This window comes from Rhea pennata, chromosome 15 (genome assembly GCF_028389875.1).
Source record: "Rhea pennata isolate bPtePen1 chromosome 15, bPtePen1.pri, whole genome shotgun sequence".
NCBI lineage: Eukaryota > Metazoa > Chordata > Aves > Rheiformes > Rheidae > Rhea > Rhea pennata.
Window position 1 is genome coordinate 263,341 of NC_084677.1, and position 14,017 is coordinate 277,357.

At 46.0% G+C, this 14,017-nt stretch overlaps 1 protein-coding gene across 5 annotated transcripts in view; it reads left to right on the forward strand.

Moving 5' to 3' along the window:
* Nucleotides 1-1,408: 1,408 nt before the first annotated feature.
* CAPN15 (calpain 15) overlaps nucleotides 1,409-14,017 on the forward strand; it is a 62,859-nt gene continuing 50,250 nt past the window's right edge. For 4 of the 5 annotated variants that reach the window (XM_062588272.1, XM_062588275.1, XM_062588278.1 and 1 more), the window contains exon 1: nucleotides 1,527-1,620. The gene's annotated coding sequence lies outside the window, so the exon portion shown is untranslated. Of the gene's footprint in view, nucleotides 1,441-1,526; nucleotides 1,621-14,017 lie in introns of those variants that run through there. The other variant, XM_062588273.1, reaches the window with a different exon arrangement.

Here is a 14,017-nt window from a genome sequence, read left to right on the forward strand (position 1 = left end):
TGATCTTTGTAACCCTATACTGGACTCTCTCCAGCAGTTCCATGGCTCTCCATTCCATTCACAGTGGGAAGGCTTCCCTTGGGAGGTTTGCAAAGGTTAGTACTCCTGCTGCTGCTTCCACACACTCTGCTAGCCCATCAGCACGGCTCCTTGCAAATCCAAAGCTGAAAAAGGCTGCTTGTTGCCTAGAGGATCAAGGTAACTCAGTGCCAATTTCAGGTTTCCTTTAATGTACCACCAGGTCATTAACTGTTGTAATTAGCAAGTATTTAGTAGCTCCTTGCAAAGCAGCTGGGCTGTCCCTGCACCTGAGGCAGGATAGGCATGGAGGAGTGGTAACAGCCACACCTCACACCAGCAACACTGGTTCTGCTCAGGTGCAGGGTTCTATCTCTGCACTGAAAGCATCAGTGTCTTTATCCTTCACCTCATAATAGCTTGGGTTTTCCACGAGAAAGCGAAACAAGATTGCTTATCCTGCAGCATTAGTTGTCAGATGCTCAGAGTGGCTGAGCAAAGTCTGAGAATGTTAGTGGATCACATAGCTTCAGGAAAAAAAGGTCTATATTCATATTTTCTCAAAGAGCTCCAGACTGTGTAACTTGCCTGTGATTAAGACTTGAACACAGGTCTGATAACACTGAGTGACTGGAAGCACAAGAGCTGCCCACTAGGCCTTCATGGCTCTGCTAGGGAATAAATGTGGCCTGGACAGGTTCCTTACCTTAAAGTCTCCTTCACTGCCAAGAGGAATGCTCTGGGAAAGGCTCTGCATTCCTGTGGAACAACTGTCACATCTTTTTATTTTGTAGAGATCTCTCCCCCCCCCCCCATGCAATTAGACACATGTTATTAACTGTCATAATGTATCAGTTACTTTCGGCACTGCAGTCGAGCCAGCAGAGACCATCAAACTGTAACATCTCAGTTTTCATAAGAATTAGGAACTGGCATCTTCTGTGCAGTCTCATTTCTCCCGACAGCGTGAAACTGCTTTACAAAGCCGCGAGCAACCGCGGGGCCGCGCGGCTCCCGGCCCCGGAAACGCCGCCGGCCGCAGCAGCGCCCCTGGCGGGCGGTGGTGGCACTGCAGATTCCGGCTGGAGAGCCTCCGCGCGGCCGCAAAGCTCCCTGGGGGCTGTAGTCCCGCCTCAGCGTTCCCTCCGCCAGTTGGCCCTCGCCCGCGCCGGCCGCCTCCCGGCCGCGGGGATTCTGCCCTGTACGCCCTCTTGCGCACAACCGCCGCCCCCCGGCAATCCTTCCCCTCTGGGGCCGAACCACAACTCCCGGCGTGCCTCGCTCGGGCGGGCAACTTCCGCTTCTCCTGCGCACAGCCCCTTGGGGCTTGTAGTCTTGTCACGCTATTCACGACGGCCTTTGCGCTGCTTCCGCGCCGTAATGCTCGGAGGCGGGGATGGGGTACAACGTTACGGTAGCGGCGTAAGCTCGGGCTTCTGGACTCTGGGGCAGGCTTGGCCGGAGCTGCTGGAGGAAACCGTTCGCGGAGCGGCTGGGAGCCGTGCAGGGCGGGCGGGCGCGCGGGGTCAAAGTTACTCTGCCTGGGGGAAAGTGCGGGTCCGGGGGGGACGCGAGTAGCAGCGCGGCCGCCTCGCTCCCCAGGTAAGTGGCGGTCCTGTGGGCGAGGGGAGCCGAGCTCCGGCGGCTCCAACCGGCCGGCAGAGGCAGCGGGGCCCAGCCGGCGAGACTGGCCCGGGGTTGTCCCCTGCAAGGGGGCGGCGAGGGTCCCTTGTAGGCGGCCCGGCGAGAGTGGCCCGGTGGGGTTCGGCCCGGGGCCTCTGGTGGAGCCCGGGGGGGCGGGCTGCCCAGGGGCCCCCTGTCTGCGCTGCTCCGGGGCCTGTGGCTGCCTTTGGAAGCCTTCGGAAAGATCGAGCCGAGCAGCTTGGCTTTCACGGACTGTCTCTTAGTTCGCAGCCTCTGCGGAGCCTTTGGCGGGCCGTTGCTCTTGGGGGGGCTTGTTGCTGGCTTTCTCACTGCAGTTTCTCCCATGGGCTCTGCCGCCTGCTCACCTGCATGCTCAGCATCACCTGTTGCTGCATGCTGTCTAGCGAGAGCATTGCTCCCACTAGCAAAACTGCGAGGCTGCAGGACAGGCTTTGGTCACCTGGAGGGGAGACACGTTTTTAGCTGCCTTAGCAATGTAAATCCATTTTGAAAGTTGCGCTCCCTTGCATGGCTTAGAAAACAGTTTCCCTAGCAGCTGGGATAAACTCTGGTTTGGGGAATGGGGGAGCCATCAGAGCCAGGAAAGCAATCTCATAAATATTGCATAGAGTTGGGGTTGTCATTATTTGCAGGCAGTGCTGTGCTTCATCCAGGATTTATAAGATGATCTACAGATTATGCCTAGCCTGTTAATATCTCTGACTAGCTATGAGAGACTTGCAAATGATGCCAGTATGGGTTTTTAGCAAACTTAAAAATTACATGGCAGCAATAGGGAGACAGTGGAATGCACTGTAATACCTAACTGAACTGTTGTGGTGTGCCCCATTTGTGGTACAGGGAATAATTGAGGCTCCCAATTCTTCTGTCAGGCAGGTAAGCATTACTCTTTCCACTTAATAGACACAGAACAGCTGAGTGCCTGCCCTAAGGCTTGACAACAGCAGAGCCCTCAAGCGAATCAAGAGCTCCTGCCTTTTATATCTGTACTCTAACCTCCAGGTTAGAAATCCCTCCGTGGTGGTTTAGCAGGATTTAGTTTCCAGTTTCTAAAGCGTTTGCATGTTTGCCCTTTAAAATTGGTTGGTGGGCTCTTATTCTTGGATCTTAGATGTGGCATAAGGCTACGGGGTTCCTGATGCTTGTCAAGACCTTAGGTTTTACTTCACTTCAGATCAACTTCTGTTGTATACACGTCAGCCTCCAAATCCTGGATGCAGAAGTCTGTTATACTGGATGGAAAAAGTTCCATATACTAGATAGCCTCTTCAATTTCTGAAAAACTTTCATCTCCCTTCCTTGCTTCTAATTCTGTTGTTACATCCCTTTTCTCCCAAACATTAAGAAAAAAAAATGTTACAGGATGATTGTCTAGTGAAATGTTGGGGAGATGAGATAATGTGCATGTTGTGTTTAAAATGTCATGTTATTTCCTCTTTGAATGTTTCAGATGGGAATTTCAGCTAGTACTCAGCATTCTCTAGGCCTTCAGGCCCAGGAAGTAGATGTCTGTTTTTTGCACAGTCAGACAGAAGGTTGTCTTATAAGTGCTTACAGTGTATGACCTAGGGCATCTGTGCACTGACACTGCTGTATATTGGTCAGGAGTTACTGGAGACAAGGTGGAGATGAGCAGTGTAGAATGCAGCTGCTGACTGTTGGAGATAGGCTTGTGGCCTCAGGAGACTGGAGATCCCAGGTTGCAATGCTTGTTGACCTGAGCAAAGAGATCTTGGCATGTTTAGCCCATTGTAACCTGAGACTCATAGAGATCATCTTTCTATGTATTTAAGTGTCTGTAATCTGTGTTAACTTCCGCATTACTAACTTGAACAGAGCTCTGGTGGAAAGGCCTGTTGACTAGACTGGAATCCAGTGGCACCAGAAGTCTTCTGGGTGGCTTTTCTGTGGCCATGTTTTGGAGACCTTTAGTCAAATAGACTGGCCTGTGCCTGTGAGCATGACTGAATTGGAGCAAGACTGAGCTATGAGGAATGAGTTGCATTAGCATATCAGGTAAGGTGTCCGGCACTACTACCTTTTGTCTTTGGTACAAATATTACCCTATAGTGTGTCAGAAGGGCATAATTCAAATTGCTGTCTACACGTAAAATCATGGTCATATTAACTAGTTTAAAGTTGCATCAGCTTCTGTTAATGTCCAAGACTTCAAAAGTTCAAGGCAAAAGGCAAGACCCAACATTGCTCCCTTCCCCTGATGGGGCTTGAGGGCTGGAGAGGCCTTTGAAGATTTGATGTGACTTACTCTATTTGCTAAGTTATATTGTTTTGGCAGGAAAGAAGGGCAGCCTGCTGGAGTCTGATTACTTACTGTGAAATTAAACTGTGTAAGGAAACTCAATGCATAGGCTGGGCATAATGTCTGTTGAAACAGAACAAATATTGAAAAACAAAACAAGAAAGCTGCTAAAGTTGTGTGAAAGAAAGTTTGGCATCTTACTCCAGCTTGGAGCTGGTTTGTGTTAGCCAAGGACTAGGTAATCACATGGAGGGGCCTCCGTGCCGTCATGCATAGGGAAATGTGCTGATTACTCTGCTAGTCCCTGAAGCAATCTCATGGGATGGAAACCAGAGGACATGGTTTATCTTTACTCAGATTACTACTGGCTTTGTGGAGAAAATGGCTTGGGCCCCAGTGTTGTCTCAGCCAGTTGAGAGTGATTGTTTTTTTCTTGTGGAAAATATGGAGCTTTCATCTGTCCCAGTAGTTTTGTGAGGATTTACTGGGTTTGCACTGGTTCCCCATGAAGCCTAGAGAGAGACCCAGCTAGTCCCCAGACTGGTTCATACAGTTGTGGCTGTTAACTTACTTCAGCTAGGTGGTTGCTTGCTGTTAGGTGAGATATAAATGGGAGTAATGCTTTTTCCTCACATCTTCCTGCTCTATCTGAACCACACTCTTTTGTCTCTTGTTGTCTTTCACTTTTTATGAACCATTTCTGCAAACAGAGGGGCCTGGGTAGGAATGAAGTCTATGACTTTCCCTGAATGTGGGTCTGTCATCTTGTAGGTAGTTGGCTTTGTATGTGATCAGATCTGGGAGCAGGGAGAGATGTAGCTGTTTTAGAAAGTTCTTATCAGAGCCCAGGATCCTGCAGGGAAGGCTTGTTTCTGAGACTACTGCATTGGGAGGCAGCTGTTATAAATGACCAAGCTGCTACAACTTGAGCCTCCAAGGAAGACCATACATACTGTAGCTTTGGGAAAGCTTGTAATATGGCTGGGACAGGTAAGTCTGTGCCTTCCTTCTCCTTTTGCATCATAATCCTGCTCTTCAGAGTGAGATGTGCTATCTGCCTGCTCCTCGGCAGTCCTCTGGGTCTGCCTGCATTTAGCTCTTTGTTGCTGTTGCTTCTTGAATATGCAGCCCTTTCCAGGCCATAGTTACCTGAGACTAGCAGAGAGGAGCAGGCTACTACTGTATTTCTGTCACACTCTCATTACTATTAAGAGTGTTGTTGCTTGCTTTGTACTTAGCAATAGCAACTGAGAAAGCAAAGGGAGAGAGAAAGCTGTTGTCTGTACATAAGAGACGTTTAACTCTAGCTTCCAGAGTTCCCCACCATGTGTTGGTGGCTTTTAAGTTGGCTAATTGATACCCCTGGAGTTTTGGTAAGGATTGTTAATCCCAGCATTGGGGCAAAACACCAGCTTCGCCACTCTGATGCAGTGCAGTCAACACCTTCTTCAAACATCGACAGTGTGAATGCTGTTCCCAAAACTTGCTCATGTTCAGTGGCTTAAAAGATGAGGATGTTTTTTTGTGTACCATTTCCTTCTGCTCTGGAAAAAATGCTGCTGCCCTGGTACTTGGGCAGAAGGGAGAAGGGGGAGCTCTGGAAAGGAAATCAGATCCAAAGAACTGTGTCTCCAGCAGCAGGAAGGATTATTTTTGTGTATTTGCATTGCAGAATGTAGTTTCCTGTCAATAGGGCCAGTGTTTGACAGCCAAGATGATACATTTTTATCGATGTAATTAGCAGGACATAAAGTTTGCCGAATGGCTTGGGGGCAACGTACTTTTCTATCTAACTCCAGCGAATAGATCAGTGAGGATTGGAAAGGAGCTATGGGTTGCTAGGATTGGCCTTTTGGGTTTCTGGAGGTTGAGTACATAATTGCTGATATCTCATATTGTGCTGCAACCTGTCTAGTTGAGAACAATATAAGTTGAAAAAAACAAGAGGCTCTACTTACCAGCTTGAGGTGATAAAATTTGATTTCTAAAAGCTCAAGCTCAATCTTTAGGCTTTTACATTAAAAACAGTACTCACACCATATCTGTGTTCCTCTACAAGTGCATGTCTATGCACTTTGCCAGTAGTGCAAATTTTAGTATACATTAATGAAAAAGAAGTTTTTTTTTTTCCATTACTGAGATGCAGCTATGCTTGTAGCAATGTAGAGGGCTCACAAAATGCTATGGGTCTGAACAGTGTCAGTGTTTGAAGAGAGTTGTGAATGCACTGTATCAGAGAGGCCAAGCTGGCATCTTTCCTCAATACTGAGATTAGAAATCTGTACTAAAACTACAGGGCTATCAGTAAATATTCACTTGGGTGAAATAGAGGTCTAGACCATACAAAAAGGTATTGTCCTATTCCTGCAATATCACCTGGTTGTACTTCTAATGCAGCACTTCCTCTGGCACCTATATTTCCCCTTCAACAACTTGTATCAGCACCAGTGCAGATGATAATAGTTTACTGAGGAATGAGGAGATCAAAGCCAGCTTCTCTGCTTGCTCTCAACAGTGTTCCTGTGAAGGCAGAAGATCTTTCTACTGTCATAGCGTAAAGGTTTGCAAAGAAGCTAAATTTCAAACTGCTTCACCAGGTAACAGGCTAACTCACCAGTGTTTGTGCAGGACTGGAAATGGGAACATGGTGCAAGTGTTGAGCCATGGCTCTTGTGTGCTGGACTGTGTTCTCCCTTGCTTGACAGCTCTGTTCTCCAGCAAGGCTGCAGCACTGATACAGGCAAGATCTTGCTCTCCAACTTGCCTGCATCAACTACCTGCCTGCCTAAAAGACTTAAGCCAACAGACACAGCTCAGATCACCCTTGGAATTTCAAGACTGCTAAGAGATTTTGTTTTAAGCTGTTGTGTGTTATGTGGTTTCCCTTTCTCAACTGTGAATGTGGCAATATGTCTCCTGCAAGAAAAACTGACATGATATCATGTAGACTGATGTAGGCGTATGTGATGTACTCTGTCTTTTGGTGTTGATCATGTTATCTCTCTGGCTTTGATAAGTCTTAAGTTTTTCCATTGTGTAAGCAGGAATGGCTTGAATGTTGGAACGCCTTCCACGTGAGGTGCTGTTGGCCAGGAGTTCCCTCTGTAGCCTGTTCTGTACAGACTGTTGAGCTAGAAGAATCCAGGTGGTCCTTTCTGACTTTATTCAAAACATTATGTACTTTCTGTTGATTCCTGAGAGGTATCTCCACCTGCTCTGTGACATTCTTCATTTACTGGTTTGATGCCTGTAATAGTGCATGCCCATAGGCCCAGGTGTTCACCGTAGATCATCTTTTTCCCACTGCCTAGGAATCTTAGGGACGCAAAGCATTAGGAGAGAAAAATACTGAATTCACTGTGACCTACCCCAGTGGCAACGTATTACACAGGCGAGGTGGTGGGACAGAATAAGGTTTGTTGGTTTTGTGCGCTTCTATTATGCTTCAGTGATCACATGGTTCTTGCTTAAGCCTCATTTGCTTCCTCCCCTCCCTCCCTCTGTGTAGCCCCTCCCCCTCTGTCCTCAAAAAAGAGAGAAAATGGAAATGTGCCAGTGTACCAAATAGCTATAGACAAGGGTTCTTATTGCTTCTCTTTTATAAAAATCCATCCTAAAGGAGATAGCACTTTCACAGAAGGCTAAATTTCATTAAAACAGGTTGTTCTGAGAGCAGAGAATATGAAGGGGGAAGGGGACACATCTTGTAAAGAGCTAGGGGAAGGAGGTTTGCTAGGTTCACTGAGGTGAATGTTTGAACATCAAACCATCTGGAGATAGGCGTATTTGACAATCAGAGGAATCTGTGCTCTTGAATTTCCAGTAGATACAACTGAATGATTTCCTGGCTGTGAAGAGTAATTAACATCTGTTTCTGTATTTGAACATACAGGCAGTGTGCCCCCTCAGACATCTCTGCATTCATATCCAGATCTCCTGGGAGATCCTGCCCTGTTGCTAATTGTTTAAAGATGTCCAAAATCCTTAACATTAAGATCATGCTGAGTCTGTGAGGTGTTGCGTTACCTTATACGTTGAAGGCTTTCACCAGAGCACTAGGCAGTAGCTATGGTTAGTAGCTATGGTTATGGCTAGTGGTGGGAAGAGAGCTGTAAGGTCACAGCCAAACATGCTGAAATGGAGAGCATCTGAGTTGATCCAAAGGCAGACTGGTTCCTCTCTCCAAGGGGATTGAAACCCCAGTCCTTCGTCAACTTGATGCTGCAGGAAACATCAAGTGGATGCTGACTGAATGACCTAGAATTTGAAGATGGTTTTGTGTGTTGGTAAGATGCTTATTAGCCCAGAGTCTTAGTAGCCGTTTATTCTTATGTACCTTTCCTCTCTGTTCACCAGCTTGATACAGCTGCCGCTCTTCCTAGCAGGCTGCAATCTTGTTATCAGGAAATAGTGTGTTAGCAGCCGTTTTGTGCAGAGACCATCTAGCGTGTTCCTCAAACCAGACCTTTCAGCTGGTGCCAAGAGCAGCTGTTTGATTCCAGGGACACTAGGCTGACTTCAGACCAACTGAGCATTGGACCTGCAGAGCAGAAACTGTGTTGGGTGAGAGGCATTTTTGACTGCAGTTGGTTCCATCTTGGGCTGAGAGGGACTAGAAGGAAAAAAGGAACTTTTCTCCTTCAGCTTGGGAGCATGGTTTCTCACTTCTCCCCTGCATCTCATTCTTTTCTCTTCCTTGTTTTGATTCCTTCTCTGACTATTGCCCAGTACTTGATGTTTGTGTGAAAGGCCTTATGCTCTAATGGGTGGCATGCTGATGTACCCTGGTTTTCTCATGGTGAAGAAGAGACTGTAAGAGTGAAAAAGAAAATGTGGGGTTATCCAGGAACTCATTATCTTAGGCCACAGGAGCTGCATGACTGTACCAAACTGTGTTTGAGGCAACACAAGGGCAGGGAAACAAACTGATCGAAGAAACTGTGTGCTGCTTTGCCTGCAACCACCACAGTCACATGGCAGTTCCCAACACAGGACTAGAATGGATAAATAATTATGTTGTGCCTCATGATTGGGGTTAGCCCAGCTGCTTTTCAGCTTGGCAAGTTGCAGCCTGCTCTGCAGAGATGGGACAAGATTGTGGGAAACTAGTCTGAGGTTATACCTTCAGGAGACACTTTCGGTGTCCACTGCAAGACTGGTCTGTTGGTGTTGGCCGTGTGCTCAAATGACTTAGACCGAAGTGGCCTTATCCCAAACCAGGGCTTTGAATTGATCAGATGGACACTGGCATCTGCTGATGCATTCATTGCCCAATCTGGTTTGCCATGATACTTAAAGACTGGCTGGAGTTTTCCTGTTGCCTTAGTGTCCAGACTCAGCAAAGATCTGCAGAATTCTCTTATGGTTCGGGGTCAATGAAACCAGGCAATGAGCACGCTGATCTTTTTGAGTGATTTACTTCCATGGCAGGCAGGTGATGTCAGCTGAGGTCTGCGTGATGGCTAATTCTCAGTTGTGGGAGGGATGAAGCAATGGTCCTGATCTTGAAGAAGTGCTTTTATGCAGTCTTTGAGTGTCTTTGAATGTTTGCAGCAGCTTTCACAAGCCCTCATCCCCATTGCCCAGCCTTGCCATGGAACATGCTTTCACAAGCAGCGCCTCCTGGAGGGAATGTTGTCTGTCTGTAGCAACACATGGTGCTAACACAGCTGGCTGTTTCTTGCAAGGCATTTAAGAGTGACTCCTGTAATATGCAAACTCCTCCATCTGCCTACTTGAGTTAAAGTGAGTCCAGGATCCAGCTGGCAGGTCCTGGATAAGAGGTCAGTTCCACTTCTGTGCTGTGAGGTATGTTGGATGATCTCTTGGGGTTGAGTTTGTTGCAGTGAAGGCAAAGTCTTACAGAAAGCATCTGCATTAAGTTTCTGTCCTCTCATTTAGGGTACTGCATCTTCCTCAAGTAATTGTTATGTTTATTCAAAGAACTGCTATCATGAGCAAATGTTTCTGAAGTCTTTGTATAATTGAACACATCCTACATTTTCAGTTGTACTGGTGTAGCTGAAGAGGAACTGCTTGTGACACAGACAGTAAACCAGTGTAGCTACTCCAGTGGGGAAAGGGGACTATCACAGCAGTTTTGGGCACTGCTATATCTCTATCACTTGTGTTATGTCAGATGTTATTCCAGTTATGTAATTCTGAAGATAGTATCATCTCCTAATAGAAATAATGTCAAGACCAAGACATCGATCTGCAGAAGGATTGATGTCTTTTTCTAGGATGGCCCAAGCAGGGTGCAGATCTGGAGCGGGAGAGTGGGGTGAGCAATAATGTGATACTCCTTTGTTAGATAGCTTATGATACTGAACTGTGTCTGAAAGGGAACTGTCCTTTGTTTGCTCGATTCCTGTTTCTCTGTCCCTCCGCTAAACTCTTCTTGTTCCCTGTAGTTGTGAAGATAGCAGCTCTTACACAGTTTGCAGTGATTCTTATGCTTTTATTTTCTGGGGTTTTTTTGCTTTTTGTTTTTTGTTTTCCTAAAAAAAATGCCAAATTCCATTGTTGTGTATCAGGCTTATTCTACTTCTGCCCTTGGCCAAGGCAGAGCCAGAGACATGGTCATCTAAATCTAGGTCATTGGGTTGGAAATTGGGACATGATGCCTGATTAAAGCGAGGGAAGTCCAAATGGCAGAAAAAAAGGTGTCAAGGTACTGTTGCACTTGTGAAAGAAGCCCTTTTGGCTCTGGACAGGCCAAATGAAGTGAGGACTGCGAGTTGTCTCTAGCAAGGAACACAAGTGAGTATGGCTTGGATGAATTACGCATTTCTCATCTGTCTAACCAATGTTAGAATAAAAGCTGCAACTGGGGTGTCTAGGGACAATATGTTGAGGGGACATCTCTTCCTCTCTCTGAGACTTTGCTGTTCAAGTCTCTGCCCTGAGTTTTCGCTTTCTGGTTGTGAGACTCCATTTAAAGATGGTCAGAGGGCTGGAGCATCTGCCTATGAGGAACGGCTGCGAGAGCTGGGCCTCTTCAGCCTGGGGAAGAGAAGACTCAGGGGGAATCTTATCAATGTGTATAAGTACCTGAGGGGAGGGTGTCAGGGGGATGCAGACAAACTCTTTTCAGTTGTCCCATGTGACAGGACAAGAGTCAATGGGCACAAAATGAACCACAGGAAGTTCCACCTGAATATGAGGGGGAATTTCTTCACTGTGAGAGTGACAGAGCTCTGGAACAGGTTGCCCAGAGAGGTTGTGGAGTCTCCTTCTCTGGAGATATTCAAGGCCCGCCTGGATGCAACACTGTCTAACACGCTCTAGGTGACCCTGCTTGAGCAGGGAGGTTGGACTAGATGATCTCCAGAGGTCCCTTCCAACCTTACTGATTCTATGATTCTTGCTGCATTCTCTTCTCCCTTCTTCCGTAGCCAGTCTTTCCTTTGTCTACCCATTTGTCAGCTTAGCATGATCTCAACATACAATACTTCATGTCCTTTTGGATATGACCTTGGGTTTGTGTCATGCCTAGGCACCCATAGACCACTACTAACTCAGAGATGGGGAGAGACTTCCTAGGTCATCAAGTCCAGTTCCCTGCTATTGAAGATAATGATTTTGTGCTGTTCATGAGCTTGTCCAGGTCTGTGTTAGCAGTAGTTCTGTCCTTTTGCCTCAGGACTTCTGAAGCAGCTACTCTGGAGCTCTGCTCTTTGGAAGATTAGAAACCTTCCTCTACCATCCAGTATCCATTTTTCCTGGACTTGTTTATTTTTCTTGTGCAATTGTAGAGCATCATCTTTGATATACATGTTTTCTTTTTCTTTCTCTGGTTCACTGTAATCTTTAGCAATGGCTAAAGCAGCAATGGCTCTTGATGCAGATTTGTGCCAAGAAATCTGTTGAAAACTTCTTTTACAATGCTGCTTTTTGAGAGATCAGTTTTGTTGAGCCCATTTGTTTTCATGTTTTGCTCTTGAGTGGTTTTAATACAGGTGAAGTTTGTGAATGGTAGTGAGTACAGAAGAGAGCTTTTTGCATTAATGTCACTTCTGCCTTTTTTTTTTAACTGGTTATCCTTGCTACTTGTGCCACCTTGGCCCTTCAAGATGCAGAGATTTTCTCAAGAACTGTCATTGCTCTCGAATGAAGGTGAACTTGATAAAGCAAATACATTGAAGAGCCAGTGCCTGGCTCTTACTCGTGAGTCTTACTCATGTTTATCTCTAGCTGCAAATGTGCAATAACAACAGTTCTGTTCTGCACAGGCTGGCACAGCCTCACACAGGAAGATCTGCTGTTTACCAATCAACACTCTGCTGTAGTGAGAAAGAAAAAGTGGTCTATTGCTCCTGGGAAGCCCAGAGTCTAGTTAAACCAATCTGGAAAAAAAAAAAAAAAAAAAAAGTATGCAAAGAGTACATTACTTGAGATATATTTTCCTGACTGGAGTCCAACGTGTGTGTTCCTTGTGCAATGCATCCCTGTTTATGCTACTTCCCCTTAAATCTATAGACTATTGGTAGCAGGCAAGGGAAAACTTCCTGTTTTTATAATGCAACTGATGTCAATAGGCATTCTGAGGTGACTTTTCAGCCTGGCATGTCTTGTAGCTGGAGCAGTCTTTGGGCTGAGCAGGATGACAGAGCTCTGCTATGAATATTATAAACACAGAGAGGAAAAGATCTAGCAATTAGATCTGCTGGTAAAGCTTTGTGAGACTGAACACTGTGGCTTGTCTTGTTTTGTTTCTTCCCCTTCTCTTTCTGTGACATTACTGTGGTGTTGCTAATGAGATGAACCATGTGAGCCCCCCCCCCACACTTTTGTTAACTGCGTTCAAAAGCCAGCCATGATTGATTGGTAAACTGAAGGTCAGAAACAGCACCATAGCACTTCACTGAAGTAACACTAATTAACTTAATAGAGCACTATGTTTTTAGACTTTTTTGTGTGTATGTGTACATTCAGGCCTCAGCAGTGCTCTTGTTGCCGTTTTCATGCTTATTCACATAAGCACCTTCCTGCTTTTCAGTTGTCAATATAGATGGGTTTTAAACATAAACTTTATTTTGAAAAAAGCTTCCTGTCCATTGTTTCTCCCCCTTCTTCTCCCCATAGCTTGTAACTAAGATGTTGATTGCCCTTTCAAATCTATATAATCCCCTCCTTCAAAGTGACCATGATAGATTTGCAATAGTTCACTGGATAATCTGGCACTGGTTTCCAGTGTGCTGTACAAGACAGAAGAAGAAACTTCTTCTAGACTTTGATGCTAGTTGCTTTGGGGCTAAGCTGGCTCTAAAATCTTTTTTTAAATCAATCTTTTGCTTCAGGCTTTGGGCACCCCTTCCTCTGCCTGTATACTTATGAAGAGTCAGTACTAGGCATGAAATGCAGCTCTGAGCAACCTAACTCCTGTGTATGGGTTTCTCCTCTGTTAAGGTTGGGCCAGAATGAGTTCAGACTAGGTAGCTGTAAGAAAGTAAAGAGCCTCAAGTTCACCTTTTTATGTGTTATGTCCATGACCAGAAAGGTGTGCCTCTGGTCTGGACCTAGCTAAGATATGGCCTCAAGCATGAGGCCCTGTTCGTGCTTGTTTAGGACTCTAGGTGAAATTCCCATTTTATCTCGCTAATATCCCATCTGGAAATCTGTTTCCAAGCAGCTCATTTTATCTAATGATATCTCAAAGTGGTGCACCCTTCTTGTTTCTCACCATGATTTGGAAAATACTTCATTTGCAGCTTCCAATCTCATAGATTTGATCTGGGACCAGAACAGCTGACTGGCTTGTCTTCTGTCAGACTTACTACCCTATAATAAAGATCGGAGTGGCCGAGTTTTACCCTTCCCTCTATCTCGCTATATTCCCTTTGATGATGCTTGCATGCTGCCTGTTTTGCTAGTACCTTGAGAACATGAACATTTCTTGGCCGTGGAAGGTAGAGCAGTGCTTTCTGGGTCAGAGGACTATGCCCTGAGTCACACAAGGGAAGCTCTGTGGTAGAGCATGAAGGTTGAAACAGGCTCCCATGTCCCATTTTAGTGTGTCCACTGCTGGGCAGTCCTTTCTGTTATACTTATGTCTCAGTCTGTCCTTAGAGG